Raw genomic sequence first — 19,796 nt, 5'->3', positions numbered from 1 at the left:
ATGATTCCATAACATTAACGTGTACCATTTTACATGTACATTATATATACAATATTATTTATTACCACACTAAAAAGACTACACTAGCGTTAATGTTGGGAAGCCGAATTCGTATTCTATGATTTCAGACACGTCTATAGACGTCTAACGGTGATGATGCAGTGCTCTATTCCACGTAGTGATTCAGGAAGGACGGTTAATGGGTTTAATGTAATCAAGGATTGAAACAAAAGTAAAAGTCGAGAGAGTTATTTACAATAGAATGGGAATAATGTAGAAGTGCACTGTACTTCCTATTTTATTTGAAGTACTCCGCGGTGAAACTAAATGATGTCTCAACTGCTCAAAGAGACATAGTAAGGGAGTGTTCATAAATACTTTGGTGGGGGATGGACAATATGGGGGGGGGGGGGGTCAAAAAAATTGGGTCCTAAAAAGGGGGGATCAACAAAAATTCAGTCCTTAATAGGGGTGATTAAAAAAATTAGACGGTAAAATTCCGGGGTAAAATGTACGAGAAGGCATATACATTCATAAAAATCAAGCTACAACGCACTGACCATTTACGTAGCAAAATTCACCTTTATTTTGGGCTAACATTATCTAAAATTGAAATTTTTCGTGAGCTTCGTGCGCACTGGCCATTTACATAGCTAAATTTACCTTCACTGGCCATTTACATAGCAAATTCACCTTCACCTATGCAGATGCCTTCCTCGCGGTGAGTTTGTGGGCCTCCAAATTTTGGCCTGGCCCAGGGCCTCCTAAAAGGTAAATCCGGCCCTGAAAAAGTGCCAATTTGTTTGCACTTCGAGCAAATTAATTCCAGTTTTGTACTATATTTCACCAGTTTAGCTTCAATGTTGCAATTTTGTAGCATTAACTTATTTTGTCCGCAAAAGGTGCTGGATTCACTGGACTTCAAGAAATTTTTTCCTACCCCAATGTCAAAAAGAAATCTATGCCACTGTTAATGCCACTTGTTATCAACCCGCTTTTAACCTTTCGTGCAAACGCCCTATTGTTAAGAGCTTAATCTAAGTATGCAAGTAATGGCCGCGGCAGAGCGGCGCAGGCAGAGGTCTGAGGATGATATCCCCCCTGATAATCGGAAGAATTCTGATAATTGAAGGCATTTGGTGTTCCAATTTTACATTATTATCAAGAATGGGTTCAATATATTATAGCAAAGAAGCAAATTAGTGCGTTAAAACGAAAAAAAAAATACTAAAATGGCCACTTCGCCCACTTCGCCCACTTCGCCCACTTATTCCCATATACTGTTTTGTTTAAAATTGTAGGGGGTTCGATCGAACCCCTCGACCACGGGCCTGTTAAAGATTACCAAGCACACTGGTCTTCAATATTTGTGAGTTATGTTGAAAGAACGTGACCACCATAATCATCATCATCAGTCGGCTGCGGAGCAGGCGACTACAAGCTTTTTCCAACTATTGCGATCTTGAGCAAGCGAAACAATTTTGTTTGGCTGCAACATCCCTTCAGTATCTCCCAGGAGGTGCTGGACATACTGTAAGTACAGTGTGCGCGGCCGTCCCGGTTTCCTCTTCCCATGTGGTGGAATATAAAGGGCATATTCTTTCACAGGCTCGTCGTCTTCAAGACGCAGTATATGGCCGAGAAATTTGAGTTGATGAATCTTGACTCTGGCAACCAGTGGAGTGGTGTTGGTCAGATTGTAGATGGATTCATTTGGAATCCGATCCACACGCTTGATGTTTAACATGACTCTGTAGCAAGATGTTGCAAAGGCATTGATATTGTTTTCCATGTCCTTGGTGATTACCCATGACTCACACCCGTACAGAAAGACAGTAACACAAGTTGTGTTCCAGTTTCCAGAAAGCTGCACAGGCTAGTGCTTTTCTTCTTTTTAGGTCTCCAGCACTAGAGCCCATCTTGGAACCCAAGTACTTACATGGTTGATGGTACTATCATAGACTTCAAGTGCTGGTTGGGCGTTACAGTTTGCAGTCATATATTCTGTCTTAGGTGCGCTGATGACAAGGCCTAGATCTGCTGCTGCAGTTGCAGTCCTAGTAAGCTGCGACTGGGCCCGGGCTGTGGAAGATTCCAACAGGGCAATATCATCAGCAAAATCCAGGTCATTCAGCATCCTAGCAGGATACCTGCTTGACCGACGTGGGTAGGTAACAATTCCAGCGTCAATTCCAGAAGTTGATTTCTTCAGAAGGTAATCTACCAGGATAATGAACAAGAATGGTGCTAACCCAGCAAACACAAAACGTTTTCGACATCATTCGCAAAAGGTTATAAAAGGTTGTCAGAAAACGTTTAAATGTCGGGTTATATAAAGGGTATATTAAGAGTATAAAACGTTTTCATAACCTTAAAAAACATTTTATGATAATCTACTGCTCAGCAAACAGAAATGTTTTACAGAAAACGTTTAAATATCGGGTTATATAAAGGGTATAAAAACGTTTTAATAACATTCCAAAAACATTCTTGAAAACTTGATACAAAACATTCTAAACAGAATGTTATTTTGGGTTGAAAAATATTTTGCGAAAAATGTTTGCCCAAAATATTTTCAATAACGTTTTAAAAACGTTTTCATGACCTTTGTATAACCCGACATTTAAATGTTATTAAAAGGTTTTGAAAAAACATTTTAAGAACATTTCTGTGTTTGCTGGGTTCAAACATTTTAACATAATGTTATTTAAGTATTGACACAATATTTGGCAAAAATGTTTGTTAAAATAGTTTACAATAACATTTTTTGAAAACATTTAAAAATATTGTTGTAGTGTGTTTTCATACAAAACGTTTTAAAACGTTATCATGACCTTTGTATAACCCGACATTTTAATGTTATTAAAACGTTTTTACCTAAACCAAAAGCCAAAATATAACTTTTTTAAAACGTTTTTAAAACGTTTTTGTGTTTGCTGGGAACACATCACCCTGAAGCACTCCAGTTGTTACTTGGAAAGGCTCTGAGATACTTCCATCTACCATAACGGCACTATTGGAGTCCTTGTAGAGCACCTGGATGGCATTTACCACAACCTTTGGTATTCGATAATGCCGCAGCAATGAAAACATGACGGACCTGTTGATGGAGTCGAAGGCTTTTTTGAAGTCCACAAAAGTGACTGTCAAGGGAAGTTGGTACTCCTTGAAGCCTTCCATGATCCTCCTCAAAATGTGTATTTGTTGAGCACAGCTGCGACCTGATCTAAAGCCAGCCTGGTGGCTTCTCAGTAGAGGATCAATGTGAGGTCGGATCCTGTTCAAAAGGATCTTGTTGTACACTTTTGCGGCAATGGACATAAGCGAAATACCACGGTAGTTTGTCATGAGAGAGAGGTTGCCTTTCTTTGGTAGAGGAATGATGACATTTGTGACCCATTGACGTGGCGGTGTCAGCGTTGAGAATACTTCCATGCAGAATTTGAGAATCATATCAATCATACTATCCCCTCCTCCCTGAAGTGCTTCAGCAGTTATAGCACAGTCCAATGCTGCTGCCTTGTTGGTCCTCATGGCTGCTATTGCTTTGACTACTTCTTCACGAGTTGGGGGCTCAGTGATGATAGGAAGATCTTCAACAGCTGGTGCAGGAAGTTCTGAAGCTGCTGTGCCACTGTAGTTGTTAAGGAGTGAGCTAAAATATTCCTTCCATTCCTCAAGCAGTTCATGGACACTGGTTGGGGCTGTGCCATCCCTCTTTTTGACTTTCACCCCTTTCCTTGAGTTCTTCCCAGAAAGCGAGTGTATGATTTTCCAGGTGGTGGTGTAATTCCCCATCTCGTCGGCCAGCTTCAGGTCTTCCATCTGCTTATTAAGGGTAGCAAGCTCGTCAGCTTTATAAGAGTTGTTAAGGCTGGTGTTCAAGTCCCTCCATTTTTCTCTATAGCTTGACGAGACTTTGAAATGGAGTACCGCTTTTTGGCTTCATCCCTTTCAAGTTTAAGTCTGATGGTTGAATCTGATACCCAACTTGGCAGTCCGCATGGCTCTTGCTTTCCAATAACTTTCTCAGCAACTTCACGAACCGCTGTTTCAAAGGTCTCATATCAGAGATGGGTGTGGCATCATCCATGCTCAAGACCTGGAATCTGTTTGATAGCTCCAGCTGAAATTCCTCCTTTGTATCAGGATCTTGCAACTTCTTCCAGTTGAATTTTGGTCTCTTGCAAGGTTTTCCTTTGCTTGTTCGCAGACTGGCAGCTAGACGGACGCTCACAATACGATGATCGGAGTCCACTTCTACTGAGTTGTATGCTCGACAGTTGCGGAGAGAATTTACCCACTTGCTGTTTATTAGAATGTGATCTAGCTGTGTATGGGTTGATCCAGCTGGGTGGGTTCAAGTCCAGAGACGGTTCCTGGGTTGGGGGAATCTCATCTGGGCTGGTCTGAGATTGTACTCCTGGCAAATGTTGACCAGGCGCTCACCATTGTCATTTGTTGAATCGTGGTAACAGTATGGACCAATGACCCAAAGATGAGAAAGATGACTATCTGCTCCTATTCTGGCATTACAATCGCCGAGGTTGAGATGGATGTTGTGCCTTTTCATACCATCCAGGTGGTCAGATAGTGATGAATAGAATTCCTCCTTGTCAGAAGATGTTGTGCACTCAGTGGGTGCATATACAACAGTGATGCTAAGCTGTGGGTTACCATGGAATGTTAGAAATAGTATCCTTTCGGAAACAGCTTCAACACTCTTAAGACATCTGTGAATGTGCTTGGACATGACCAGACCCACTCCTTTGCTTGTTAGCAGAACTGAATATTAAAACCCAGTTCCTATCGTCTGACCAAAGTTCATCAGTTGGGCTTGGTGTAATGAGACGATGTTCTTGAATTCCGGCAATGTCAATACCTGCATCAGCACAGCCCATGAATAGCTGATGGATTTTCCCTTGTTGATTAACAGTACGGACATTATAAGTAGATATTACAAGAGGTTTGAAGGTAGACAGGCGACAATAATCAGGGCCAACAGTTCGTGATGGTGTGCAGAGTTCCCGCTGGTCCGTCATGGAGTCAACAGTAGACTGCCGCTCATCTACCCTCGGTATTTTTGAAGATTTGCTTGTAGTTTTTGTAATCGCGGGTTTTGCTGGGAATTATTTTAGTCCAGTCCCAACAGGTGATCAGCCCTGTTTCAGCTTCTTTTCTGGACACACAGCAGCAGAGATCTACCAATATGCAGTAGTTCGCCCCTGATCTGGAACATGTTGGCCAGTGTTGGAAGGTTGACCAATGATGACATGTTCAACACCAACCTAATGACCGTTGAGAAGTAAATATTCCTCTTCCGCTCTTTGGCCCATGATGAAAATTTGAAGCCATTGGGATAGGCTACTCCAATATGAAGAGAATCACTACCGTCCTTGACCCCTTAGAATACTCAGAAAAATGAAGATGGAGCTTGATGCTCATGGCATGAGACCTTGGAAATAAACTAGCCCTACCAGAAAAACAGCACCTGATCTTACCGCACTGTTCTCCAGCAGTTTAAGGACAAAGTCCAGCCGGAACATAACTCACAAGTGCTCTTGAAAGACCTGGTATTAAACCTAACCAAACAAATGCCATGAACACCAAGATATGAGTAACTAGAAGGAGAAAGAACGGAGCAATATCTCATCATGATTGTGTCGCTGGCTGTACTGTCTACATCGTTACAGTAGCAAAAACAAATGGCCAAGACATTTGAACATACTGGCCGTTGAACCTGATGGTTTCCTCCGCCCTAAAGTTGGCATGTACAGCAACTGAGCTAGGTAGGCAGAGGGCGCTCATTCCCTCACTCTGGTAAAATACCAGCCCGCACCAGGGAGCACCCAAAGGGAAATCCAACACTAGAGACAGCATGTTAAACACTGATTCTTTGCAACCAGGGTTGCAGGTGTTGTCAAAGGTAATTTTCAGCTCCCCGACACTGCAGCAGTGTCTCCCTTGTATAAGAATGTAAAACAATTCCACACAATTTAGCAGCAAGAGTGATGGGCATTTTGAAGCCTGGAGACTCAATACTTGAAATACATTTAACAGACAAAAAATTCTTCGGGGTTATAGTTTTCAATTGAAGGTACAAGACATGATATATGTTAACATGTATAGCCAATCCTTCATCCGTCTTGTTTGCGTCAATTACCACCTGAGGCCTGTCATTTTTTAGTTTCTATTCGTTTGTTACAAATATTCGTATTGTTTTAGTTGCCGTCCTCCTGAGCCGTTTTTTTTTTATAAAACGACCAACAAAGGGGTGGGTTGTTACAATCCCTTATATTTTCCTATATCAAATGTCATACAGTATTATACAAATATTGAATGTTTATAAGTACAGTTGTAATATTTTCTGTTCCATTCAACGAGATTAGCCGAACAGCGGGAACAGTTTATACAGTATTTCACCAAATGAAAATATTCTTTCCATTGAACGAATAAAAACATCCAATTTCAGTTTTATATATAAATATAATAAATTCCTTTATTCCACTTCCAAGGAAAATTATATATTAAATTGTATAAACTATATTTATATTAGAAGTGATACCCACACATATAATTGGCAAGTCGAGGTGGTCAACGCGATATGCGCACCTGCGCAATTCTCGTGTAAACAAAAGAGTTTTAGCATGCCGGTACAAATGCCTTGGGGTGTCTCACAGCCCTTTCTTTAGGCTGAGTGTGATATAATATGAAATAGCTGGTGCTTCTAATACAAATATAGTAAGCTTCAGCATACTGTTAACATCACATGCCATAGGTTTTACATCCAGTGCACCTTAAGGCTTACTACCCGAATCTTATCCTGTTACTAGAAACAATAAATCAAACTTGTCACGCAATCTTAAGATATTTCTCACGAAGCTGTTTTCTCTCGAGAATCGACACTTTTACATCATGGAATGCAAATTGCAAATTTGATGTTAGTAATCCGGCTTAGTCGTTGAAACTTAAAGGTTTTTAGCTAAGAAATTCAAACAAAATTTTGAAAAAAAATTATTGTATCGCTGACAAAATATTTGTGAAAAATGTTCCCTTCATATAGGAATATGACCTGTTCCAAGACTTTAAACATACAAAAGTTATAAAAGTTTTTAATGAATATATTCATTACTTCTGGTCACACTTACACGCATTTATTGCTCTACAAAAATGATTGGGCACCAATTTTATATAGGTCGCCCAATTCCGTTTTTACCTGCTGTCCTCTGGTTTAAATGTATTATAAGACATCCTGCTTTCATAATATCATAAACAGCTTGTTTTACAATTAAAATAGTTTCAATGTATCTACTGATTTGCACACTAGGAAGCAGACATCGTCAACTATGACACGTTTAAAGAAACCTCCGAGCATGGTGATGATACAGTGCTCTAGTGTGTCTCTTACAAGTAGTAGTGCTTCAAGGAATATGGTTAATAAAAATTGTTGATGTAATCATAACAGGAAACAGAACTACACTTTGAGAAAGTTGTGTTTGTGAAAAAGTATGGAAGGGAACGGATTTACATTGAGGTAGTCCCCGGTGATTAACTGAAGTCTTCTAAGTGGAAAGACAATGCAGAAGATTTTGAAACAAGAACACAAATGACATGACAATGCAGAGTTTTAAGTACTATTGGTTACATTGAACATTTATCTTGTTTTGGCATGGATATTATAAAAATGAGTATAGACGAACATTAACATATGTTCCATTAAGGATTGAAATTGTGGATTACCGACCAGACAAGCTTAATTGGGTCTTACACTGCTCTAATTAGATACTTATGTTATCATAGTTATACTTTAGTCACGCACAAGCATCATTTGTCGGTCGTCAACATTATGGATCGTGGTGATTTGAACGTGACCATACCTAAGTTTTATTGTATTTATTTATTTATTTAATATCCTGTTCAAGCACTGATGTTTTACTTTCCGGTTACGCATTTAACTGAATTGACACTAATCCTCATTATTGCCCGTTTAACATGGTTCCCTCATTTTGAACAGAGGTGCTCTTGGGTATTTTCTATTTCTTCTTATAAAAGAGTAAGTAGATTTATGTTTATTCCAGCATGACAATTCCGGTATTTGTCTCTCCTCAATACATGAATAATAGCAGAAACAGGTTAACAGAACGTAGTTCCTTCTAAGCTATGTTATCCATTGAAAGTTCAAAACCTAAGCTTGTCCTGAGTAAATTTCTACATTATGTGTACACCGTAAGCAAGAGTATAGACAATAAAGTATGCGTGATAGATAGTTTGGGTGAGTGTTATCATATCTTGAGGATTATGTTAACAGATTCAACACAGCACTTTATGTTACAGCTGATAAATCACTGACTTCTGAGATTGTCTGCAACGAATTGTCCTATTCCAGGCGGAATTTATACACCCCTATAAAAGCATTACCTTAATATTTCACACAGAAAGTGTGTATCTCAAACGGGATTCCCTGAATGGGTGACTCCATTTGAAATATACACCCACTGTGTAGGAGATTATGGTCTTGTCTTCTATAGGGGGTGTATGGGTTTCAACTGGAATATCCCATTGAGTTTTACTTTTTACTTGATCCACCTAGATTTGAATTTTGGAACATCAAGGAGGAGTATGCATCACCTTAATTAGTTAACGCTGAGACTGTAACAAATTCACCTTCTGTTTACAATCACCAAAAGGCCCGGTCCGGAATATGTAGGGAATTACTTGCGATTTCCAGAATGGAAAGCCGGTAATGTGTCCAATTTGCTTTATTCGTCGATTATTTTTTCCAAATGGCTTTCTGGAAAACATTTTAGTGCCGTCATAAAAATTGCAACATATAGGCAGATGACTCAATTTGTCATAAATTACATGATATTTAAGTGTGTCAAATTATTCGAAGGCTCTTCAGGTGTCCAGGATGTTCTTCGCAATAATATGGCATAAAATACATGACGCTATGTGTTTGGGATTTTATTTTCCTACATTAGAGGAACCAGTGTTTTCTGGTCATCCTTAAACCTGAAATGATAAAAATTCGATTAGTTCCATAGAAATTTTTTACAATTTTAGGTTATTATCGTTTTACCATGTCCCCCTTCAGAGTTCATGCAGCCAATGTCCAATAGAAATTTGTACATGCATAACATTTGACCCATGATTTCATCCGATTTGTGGGTTATACATTTTGAATGTCGACCCGACGTGTGAAGCATAGGGGAATAGAAAATGGGTTCAGTTCTAGTTTTATCTTTTTGAGTTATTGAGGTGTAAGGATGCCAAAAAACATTGTTTCCACTAATGTAGGAAAACTAGATGCTAACTCTAATATTACCCAAAAGCGCCATGTACTATCTGGCATACAGTAAGCGACATGATATTCTAAAAAAACACGTCGAAATCAATAAGAGCAGTTTGTTCTGAAGCTTGTGGAATTAGAGGAAGAATAAAAACATTATGAAATTTGTTTGTTTTTTGTTCGCTTTTTATTAACGCGCACTTAAACTGCTCATCTCTCCATCTCTCTTCATCAGTGTTTAAGCTCTTATTAGATTGCGATTTCCAAACGTAAGTATCGGACGGACGTAGATCTATTCAAAACGACTGTATCGAAGCAAGGTCACGTATTTAGCCAGTTTTGAAGATTTTCCACGTGCTAAATCAACGCAGATACATCGTTGAAAATGCACAAAATGTGTCCATTTCACCAAATATGTTAAAGACAGTCAAGCATACATGAACATACGAAGGAAAGTGTAATTATTATTATGATCCTTTTTGTTTGTAACACATCATTATAATAAAGGTATAGCGATGTGTTCAATGCATCGGTACCGCATGAACTTCGTAGTGCGGGGCGATATAGTCAAAATTGTATTCATCTATTGCAATGGCAGTTAATCCGATTAACTACGTTACTTCGCCAGCGTATACCCGATAAATGTTGGAGTTGCCTGTAGCCTATGTTTAAAATTCAATTTGCTACCAATACGTCATAATGGTCCAATGGATTAGTGCGCTGGAATTGAGTACTATGTATGTAGCCGCGGCGTGGGTTCGAGGCCTACCTCTGCCAAACTGATATTCCATTTTTGTTTTTAAATGTCATATTATGGAAATGGGACTGGCGAATTTATGTATGACGTAGGAAGGAGTGACCCCGGGCTGATTGCATGCAAAACAAATCACCAGATGACTAACTATAGACATAACGCCACCACACGAGCGTTGGTTAAGTATGTGGCCTCACTGCGATGCATAGCTACGTAAAAACGTACGGTCAACGTCTGTGTTTGGAAAATCGCAATCTCTCTTCTTTCGTTTATTAGTATTACGCACTATTTTGAACTATTTGAATATTTTAAACGCTGTAATTATCGCATGTCTGATTTACGCAACTCGTTTTTATATTGGCATTTCATCAAACCCGAATTTCTCGAATAGTTGTTTATTCATGGTGCCCCCAATACACACCACTATCATGGAATACAGCCGACGATTTGGGCAAAAGGGTCCTAAAAAACGACCAAAAAGATGGTATACTGATCATGGATAGCAAACAGTACGTATAGAGAAAGTACGTATAGAGCACATACACGTTTCACAGAATCCCGGCCCCGGGTGTAAAAGAGCAAGCGAATTGTCTCAAAACACTAAATTCATTATAATTATACAAGAACAGACTGAAAATAAATTTAACATAAATGCACTTAATCTTAAAATGATAAGTGAGACAATATGTCTTTCATGATTAAATACGCTACAATTAATTATGGAAGAGAATGTAAGATGTTAATGTGAGCTGCATTAATTACTAGTGAATCGGTTGCATCAGTGAAGCAGTTTACTGTTGTGCTTTAGGCAATGATTTTATTTATTTAAGCAGATTAATTACATCACGATGTCTAAGACGGGTTTAAAGGAGTACTGTGGATTTGTTCAATGTCGTCATCTTTCCTACAAAAACAAAGTTGGTGGAATATTTGTTTCGCCAACATTGATAGATTTGCACGACACCGATTTGATAAACGTGTAGTGCAATTGGATTGAATGTGGTGTTACCAACACTATCACTTATGAAGCCTGGATGGAAATAAGATTAGACGATCAACTTAAAACTTCATAAAGGTATATTCACACACATTAAAAAATGTTGAAATAATAGCATTACATAAAATACCGTACAATGTTTGACTGCATAATTTCTTTTTTTTTCTTGCCTTTTTTAAGTAGCCTACCGATTGTTGACAACAAAAGTATACTTAAATTGTTTTTGTAGATTTGCCACACCATTTCCCTGCCCTAAACGCACGTGGTAATATCATATTTGAAACTGTTTTGCAAATGGGTTTACATCCAGCAGTTTTTGGAGTATAAATTGAAATACCTTCAAGTGGCTCTAATGAATGGTCTTATAGATACACATATTGTTCTCAGCTTTGGTGTGGGTGGTGATGTGCGGCTGAGACATAGAAAAACTACCTGACCAACTTGGGCAAAAATATTTGGAACTTTCGCTAAAGAGCTATGAAAACATGTGCAATGTTTTGAAAAACAATTGAAAAAATTCACCCAAAATGGGGTAAATGCACCCCGAATCTACCGCAACTCCCCGCACTAAGAACCACCCTGGAAAATATACTGATATAAATAATAATAAAAAAAAATTAATGGCATAACGTGAACGTTTAAATGTATTTTATTCCATTTTTCTCAATCGTTATTAGCAAACACACATTTGACCCTGATGGATTATATGGTAATGTATAGTAAAAGATTATATTAATGATGGATGTGGAGGTTGATGTCCAAACTACACTATAATTTCCTGTCGATTTATCATTATTTTAACACTTGAAGCTACGATAACCTTGTCTATAAATGTACGATGTTCATTAACTGTTCATGTACAGTTATTAGCAGCTGATCATTATGCTTGACATTCACTTTATTGTCTTGTCACCTCAACACATTCGTATCAAGATTTCTTACTCTCCTGCTTTATATACGGGCCAGGTTGTCAGTTGTAATGCACTCTATGAAAAGAATCCACCTTTTGGCGTTGTCTATTTCGGTAATAGGCAATGCGCTTTGAATTGTCAGGAGGACCGGAAACCGGAAAATAACGTTGTCGAATTTACAATAAAGTGTTTCTCCTTTTCCTGATTGCGTGAATGAATAGACAGCAGAGAGATATTTAAAATATCAGACAATTTGCATTAATTGAAAGCCTTTGGATAATGGATTATATTAATGATGGATGTGGAGGTTGATGTTCAAACAACAATATCACTTCCTGTCGATTTATCATCATTTTAATACTTGAAGCTACGATAACTTTGTCTATAAATATACGATGTTCATGAACTGTTCATGTACAGTTATTAGCAGCGGATCATTAATGCTTGACATTCATTTCATTGTCTTGTCACATCAACACATTCGTACCAAGGTTTATCGCAAGCATCCATCTCGTTTCTTATTCCCTTGCTTTTTATACGGACCAGGTTGTCAGTATTATTATCCTGTAAGGAAAGAATCTACCTTTTGGCGTTGTCTATGTTGGTAATAGGCAATGCGCTTTGAATTGTCACGAGAACCGGAAACCGGAAAATAACGCTGTTGAATTTACAATAAAGTGTTGCTCCTTTTCCTGCTAGCGTGAATGATTAGGAAGCAGACAAGATCGACATTAAAACCATCAGACAATTTGAATTAATTGAAAGCTTCCGGATAGTGCAAAATCTCTTTGACATCAATAAGATACAGTGTGTGAGGATATGTAACTATATTGCTTAGCATTCTCCCGAAGCTATATTTAGTCAAGTAAATATATAGAGAAATACCGAATAAAACTAAAGAGGAAAGCATAAAGTGTTGAAAATAAATGAAAAACGAGGTCAATGCAAAAAATAAATGGGGTAACTTTATACGTATTGCATTCAACTGTATTATTTATTTGAATGGCGTCTGCCGAAACCATTAAGATACCACCATTAACGAGAAGGCAACTTGAAATATAAACTCAGGCTTTTAAAATTATTGAGAGAAACAAACTAAAATGTAACTAACTACAAAACTGTCTTACTTGGTTAACTTTCAAATATGCAATGACAAACAACAATACATGCATTATCAGCTTCGTGTGCAAATAGATGTAATTGGTGAAACAGTAATATGACGCGGTCATGCATGTTTTAATACTGATGTCTTATTAATCAAGCAAGATGTAAAGAGTACATGTAGATCCACATTTAAGAATGGTCTTTTTCAAATTGGTCCATTTGAAGGTAACTTTTTTAATATAAGATGAAAAAATAAGAAAATTGATTGTTTTGAATTGATTTAAATGGTGCTGTTGTTTCTCTAAATGACAACACAAAGAGGGTACAAACTACCGCGTGTGTTGGTAAAAAAGATTTGATAATAATAATATTATTATTATTAATAATAATAATAATAATAATAATAATAATAATAATAATAATAATAATAATAATAATAATAATAATAATAATAATAATTTTAAATTTGACTTCGTCAACCTCGCTAAGATTTTGTCAAACGCTTTCTATTATACGAGTACAAAATATTACTTTGGTCAGGGAGCCAAGAAATATTGACAATGTGGTATCCAAATAAATTCACAGGTTGCTCTAATCATTTAGCCATTTTAAAACTTTAGTGTGTTGAAATGAATACCCCTTTCATATTTGCTTCTTCCTATAAATATTAATTGACCAAACTGTCTGCATTTGTGAGAGGTGTTCTTCTGCATTTCTAGTCAATGCCACTTGACATTAAATAAAACTATTTTACAATCATAAACACAAGATAAAAGCTTAATTTTATATCAAGATACGAATTCTACTTTTTTTTGCTCTCCTATTGTGTAGTATAAATGGAACTATGTACAGTAAGCAAAAGAATTAAGGTAGCAGTTGTGTTCACCGCTGTATATCCTAAATAAAGACAAATGTGTCAAGCAGCCGATGCCTGTACTCTTTAGCTCTAATTTAAGACCTTATTTGTTGATATTGGTTGAGAATTAAAGAAATGGTAGTCCAAAACCTAATGAAGATACGAAATAAAAAGTTTTCAATGAAAGCACGACGCTAGTTTTTCGTGCTAATCAATGAAACTGAAAGCACAGCGCTAGTTATCTTGTTCGCGAACGCTTTGTGTACAAATTAATAGGGCATGTAATGTGGCAAACTGCAACTTTTAAATTTGCATCTTCCTTGGGTTTTTGGATCGCCGTGTCTTTATTTCTTAATACAATGTCAACGAATGAGGTCTTAAATTCGAGCTAAAAGATGCAGCCATTGGCTGTTGGTTCCAATTATGACATATCTACCTTTGTTTAGGATATATATACAGGGGGTGAACGTAACTGGTACCTTAATTTTTTGGCTTACTCTATAACGTCGATATCAGCTTACATGAGAACATACGTAGATACTAGATAATCACAAATATTTAACGGGTAGAAATTGCACAGATTCCAGCATCTCTTTGAATTATCTGGATATAGACCTATACATACGTATTTGTTTTAGCACTCGGATTTACACATCCCACTAACTGTGAATAGTCACATTGGATGCACCCAAAGGACCTTCCACTTGGTGTATTAGAACGTTCAAGATAAACACTAGTTGACTTGCATTAACAATGATTAATGATAGGACAATTATTTCCACTAATGTTTGCAAAGAAGTAGGCGAACGTTGAAATGAGTTTCGGCCAAAACATACATCTAGGTTTTGATTTGCTTTTGCACGTAAAGACATCGTGTAAAAAGGTGAATCACGAATTATGATAAAATAGTCACTTTTTCCATTATATAAATTAATGAAGAAAATTAAAGTTTCATTAGCCTGTCATTATGAACAAAACATATGATCGTGGCTATTAGCTTATCTGTGCCATACAGTGATTTGCTTCATTTGCTTAACACGAGACAGAATGTTCCGCCACTATAAAACAAGTTTATACATAGTTAATCACCTATGGCGGGTTTAGCAGTTTTCAGTATGTTGTTTTATCATCAGCTAATGGGAAAATCTCGGTTGATTGATGATTCCATAACATTAACGTATACCATTTTACATGTACATTATACAATATTCTTTATTACCATACTAACAAGATTACACTAGCGTTAATGCTGTGAAGCCGAATTCGTATTCTATGAGTTCAGACACGTCTAGGATGCAGTACTCTATTCCACGTAGTGATTCAAAAAGGAGAGTTAATGGGTTTGATGTAATCAGGGATTGAAACAAAAGTAAAAGTCGAGAAAGTTATTTACAATAGATACATCGTAGAGAATGGGAATAATGTAGAAATGCACTGTACTTTTTTTATTTTAATCGTGAGTAAATGATGTCTCAACTGCTCAAAGAGACATAATAAGAGACATGGCAGTACAGTTCAAGGGGTTTAATTGATCATGGTTTCTGGTTATTGGCATGGTTATTTTAAACAGGCCTTACATAATCAAAAATATAGAATCCATTAAGCAGGCCGCTTTTGCTGATTATTATAATTATAGAGAGGTTTCATGTACGCCACGGGTCACTAGCCCTGGAGGCACAACAACGATATTGGAGCACGTGAAAATGAAATATCACCTACAGAGTGCTAATATTCCTTACAAAGCAAGGGTTTGAATAACGCGCCAAATGTTCACAGAGGATGATAATAGTTTGTTGTCCTCCACCGCACTTGACTGACTCTCAATGCAGGTCATTTTTATCAACCTTTTATCCTTTCGTGCAAGCGCCCTATTGTTAAGAGATTAATCTAAGTATGCAAGTAATGGCTGCGGCAGAGCGGTGCAGGCAGAGGTCTAAGGGTGATATTCCCCTCTGATAATCGGAAGAATTTTGATAATTGAAGGCATTTGGTGTTCCAATGTTGCATTATTATCAAGAATGGGTTCAATATATTATAGCAAAGAGGCAAATTAGTGCGGTTAAAACGAAAAAAAAAATGCTAAAATGGTCACTTCGCCCACTTATCCCATATACTCTTTTGTTTAAAAATTTAGGGGGTTCGATCGAACCCCTCTACCACGGGCCTGTTAAAGATTACCAAGCACACTGGTCTTCAATATTTGTGACTTATGTTGATATAACGTGACCACCATAGTATAAGCATGTAAAAATTTTAGCAGCAAGAGTGATGGGCATTTTGAAGCCTGGAGACTTAATGCTTGAAATGCATTTAACAGACAAAAATTCTTCGGGGTTATAGTTTCCATTTGAAGGTACAAGACATGACATATGTAAATATGTATGGCCAATCCTTCATCCGTCTTGTTTGCGTCAATTACCACCCGAGGCCTGTCATTTTTAGCTTCTATTCGTTTGTTACAAATATTCGTATTGTTTTAGTTGCCGTCCTACTGAGCCATTTTATAAAACGACCTTCGAAGGGGTGAGTTGTTACAATCCCTTATATTTTCCTATATCAAATGTCATGTTATACAAATATTCAATGTTTATGAGTACAGTTGTAATATTTTCTGTATGGAAGGGAACGGATTTTCATTGAGGTAGTCCCCGGTGACTAACTGAAGTATTCTAAGTGGAAAGACAATGCAGAAGGTTTTGAAACAAGAACACAAATGACATGACAATGCAGAGTTTTAAGTACTATTGGTTACATTGAACATTTATCGTGTTTTGGCATGTATATAATATAGAAATAAGTATAAACGAATATTAACATAGGTTCCATTAAGGATTGAAATTGTGGATTACCGACCAGACAAGCTTAATTGGGTCTTACACTGCTCTAATTAGATACTCATGTTATCATGGTTATACTTTAGTCACGCACACGCATCATTTGTCGGTCGTCAACATTATGGATTGTGGTGATTTGAACGTGACCATACCTAAGTTTTATGGTATTTATTTAATTTCCTGTTCAAGCACTGATGTTTTCCTTTCCGGTTACGCATTTAACTGAATTGACACTAATCCTTATTATTGCCCGTTTAACATGGTTCCCTCATTTTGAACAGAGGTGCTCTTGGGTATTTTCTATTTCTTCTTATAATAGAGTAAGTAAGTAGATTTATGTTTATTCCAGCATGACAATTCCGGTATTTGTCTCTCCTCAATACATGAATAATAGCAGAAACAGGTTAACAGAACGTTGTTCCTTCTAATCTATGGTATCCATTTAAAGTTCAAAACCTAAGCATGTCCTGAGTAAATTTCTACATTATGTGCACACCGTAAGCAAGAGTATAGACAATAAAGTATGCGTGATAGATAGTTTGGGTGAGTGTTATCATATCTTGAGGATTATGTTAACAGATTCAACGCAGCACTTTATGTGACAGCTGATAAATCACTGACTTCTGAGATTGTCTGCCACGAATTGTGCTATTCCAGGCGAAATTTATACACCCTATGAAAGCATTACCTTAATATTTCACGGGATTACCTGAATGGGTGACTCCATTTGAATTATACATTCACTGTGTAGGAGATTACGGTCTTATCTTCTATAGGGGGTGTATGGGTTTCAACTGGAATATCCCATTGAGTTTTACTTGATCCACCTAGATTTGAATTTTGGAACATCAAGGAGGAGTATACATCACCTTAATTAGTGAGACTGTATCTTGGGGACTACGTTAACAAATTCACCTTCTGTTTACGATCACCAAAAGGCCCGGTCCGGAATATGTAGGGAATTACTTACGATTTCCCAGAGAATGGAAAGCCGGTAAGGTGTCCAATTTGCTTTATTCGTCGATTATTTTTTCCAAATGGCTTTCTGGAAAACATTTTAGTGCCGTCATAAAAATTGCAACTAATAGGCAGATGACTCAATTTGTCATAAATTACACGATATTTAAGTGTGTCAAATTATTCGAAGGCTCTTCAGGTTTCCAGGATGTTCATCGCAATAATATGGCATAAAATACATGACGCTATGGGTTTGGGATTTTATTTTCCTACATTAGTGGGACCAGTGTTTTCTGGTCATCCTTAAACCTGAAATGATAAAAATTCGATTAGTTCCATAGAAATTCCAAATATTTTACAATTTTAGGTTATTATCGTTTTATCATGTCCCCCTTCAGACTTCATGCAGCCAAAGTCCAATAGAAATTTGTACATGCATAACATTTAACCAATGATTTCATCCGATTTGTGGGTTATACATTTCTATTTTTTTGTCATATTTGGTTTGCAGAAAGGAATAATTTAAAACTAATTTCGATTGAATCGGTGCATTTTGATAATTTGGCTTCTGCACATGAGACATTTGACATTTGACCTTATTTACTCTATAACTCCCAAACTGACTTTTTTTATATTTCTAGCAATGAAAGCAAAACATTGAGATATAGTACAACATGATAGAACACATTTTGAATGTCGACCCGTCGTGTGAAGCATAGGGGCATAGAAAATGGAATCAATTCAAGTTTTATCCTTTTGAGTTATTGAGGTGTAAGGATGCCAAAAAACATTCAGTTTGTTTCCACTAATGAAGGAATGCTAGATGTTAACTCTAAAATTACCCAATAGCGCCATGCACTAACTGGCATATAGTAAGCGACAGACATGAGATTATAAGAAAACACGTTGACATCAATAAGACGCAGTTTGTTCTGAAGCTTGTTGAATTAGAGGAGGAATAAAAACATTATATGAAATTTGTTTGATTTTTGTTCGCTTTTTATTAACGCGCACTTTAACTGCTCATCTCTCCATCTCTCTTCATCAGTGTTTAAGCTCTTATTAGAGAGATTGCGATTGCCAAACGTAAGTATCGGACGGACGTAGATCTATTCAAAACGACTGTATCGAAGCAAGGTCACGTATTTAGCCAGTTTTGAAGATTTTCCACGTGCGAAATCAACGTAGATACATCGTTGAAAATGCACAAAATGTGTCCATTTCACAAACTATGTTAAAGACAGTCAAGCATAATGAACATACGAAGGAAAGTGTAATTATTATTATGATCCTTTTTGTTTGTAACACATCATTATAATAAAGGTATAGCGATGTGTTCAATGCATCGGTACCGCATAAACTTTGTAGTGCGGGGCGATATAGTCAAAATTATATTCATCTATTGCAATGGCAGTTAATCCGATTAACTACGTTACTTCGCCAGCGTATACCCGATAAAGTTGCAGTTGCCTGTAGCCTATGTTTAAAATTCAATTTGCTACCAATACGTCATCTGGTCCAATGGATTAGTGCGCTGGAGTTGAGTATTATGTATGTAGCCGCGGCGTGGGTTCGAGGCCCACCTCTGCCAAACTGATATTCCATTTTTGTTTTTAAATTTAATATTATGGAAATGGGACTGGCGAATTTATGTATGACGTAGGAAGGAGTGACCCCGGGCTGATTGCATGCAAAACAAATCACCAGATGACTAACTATAGGACATAACGCCACCACACGAGCGTTGGGTAAGTATGTGGCCTCACTGCGATGCATAGCTACGTAAAAACGTACGTAATAAAAATTCCTTTAAAAGGAATAGGGCGAGCAAATGAATTGTCAAGATAAAGGTGTAGTTCCATATTGATAGTCCATGTAAAATTAAAAAAACATGTTTCACGTCCAGGTTTTTGAAAAAAATTGAGGAGGAGGGGCCTTTTTATTTTGTATCGCAGAGGCGATGTAAATACCCATATTTAGAGCTATTTTAGCGTGCACAATAATGCCTGCAAAAAGAAGAAGGCCTCTTTTTATTTGTTGTTCTGAGGGGTAGGCCCCCTCTAATGATCTCAAAACCTTCCAAATTGTTTCTTG

The sequence above is a fragment of the Amphiura filiformis genome, chromosome 11 (assembly GCF_039555335.1).
Source record: "Amphiura filiformis chromosome 11, Afil_fr2py, whole genome shotgun sequence".
Taxonomy (NCBI): domain Eukaryota; kingdom Metazoa; phylum Echinodermata; class Ophiuroidea; order Amphilepidida; family Amphiuridae; genus Amphiura; species Amphiura filiformis.
The sequence above is the reverse complement of the archived record's forward strand: the minus strand, read 5'-3'. Positions refer to the sequence as shown.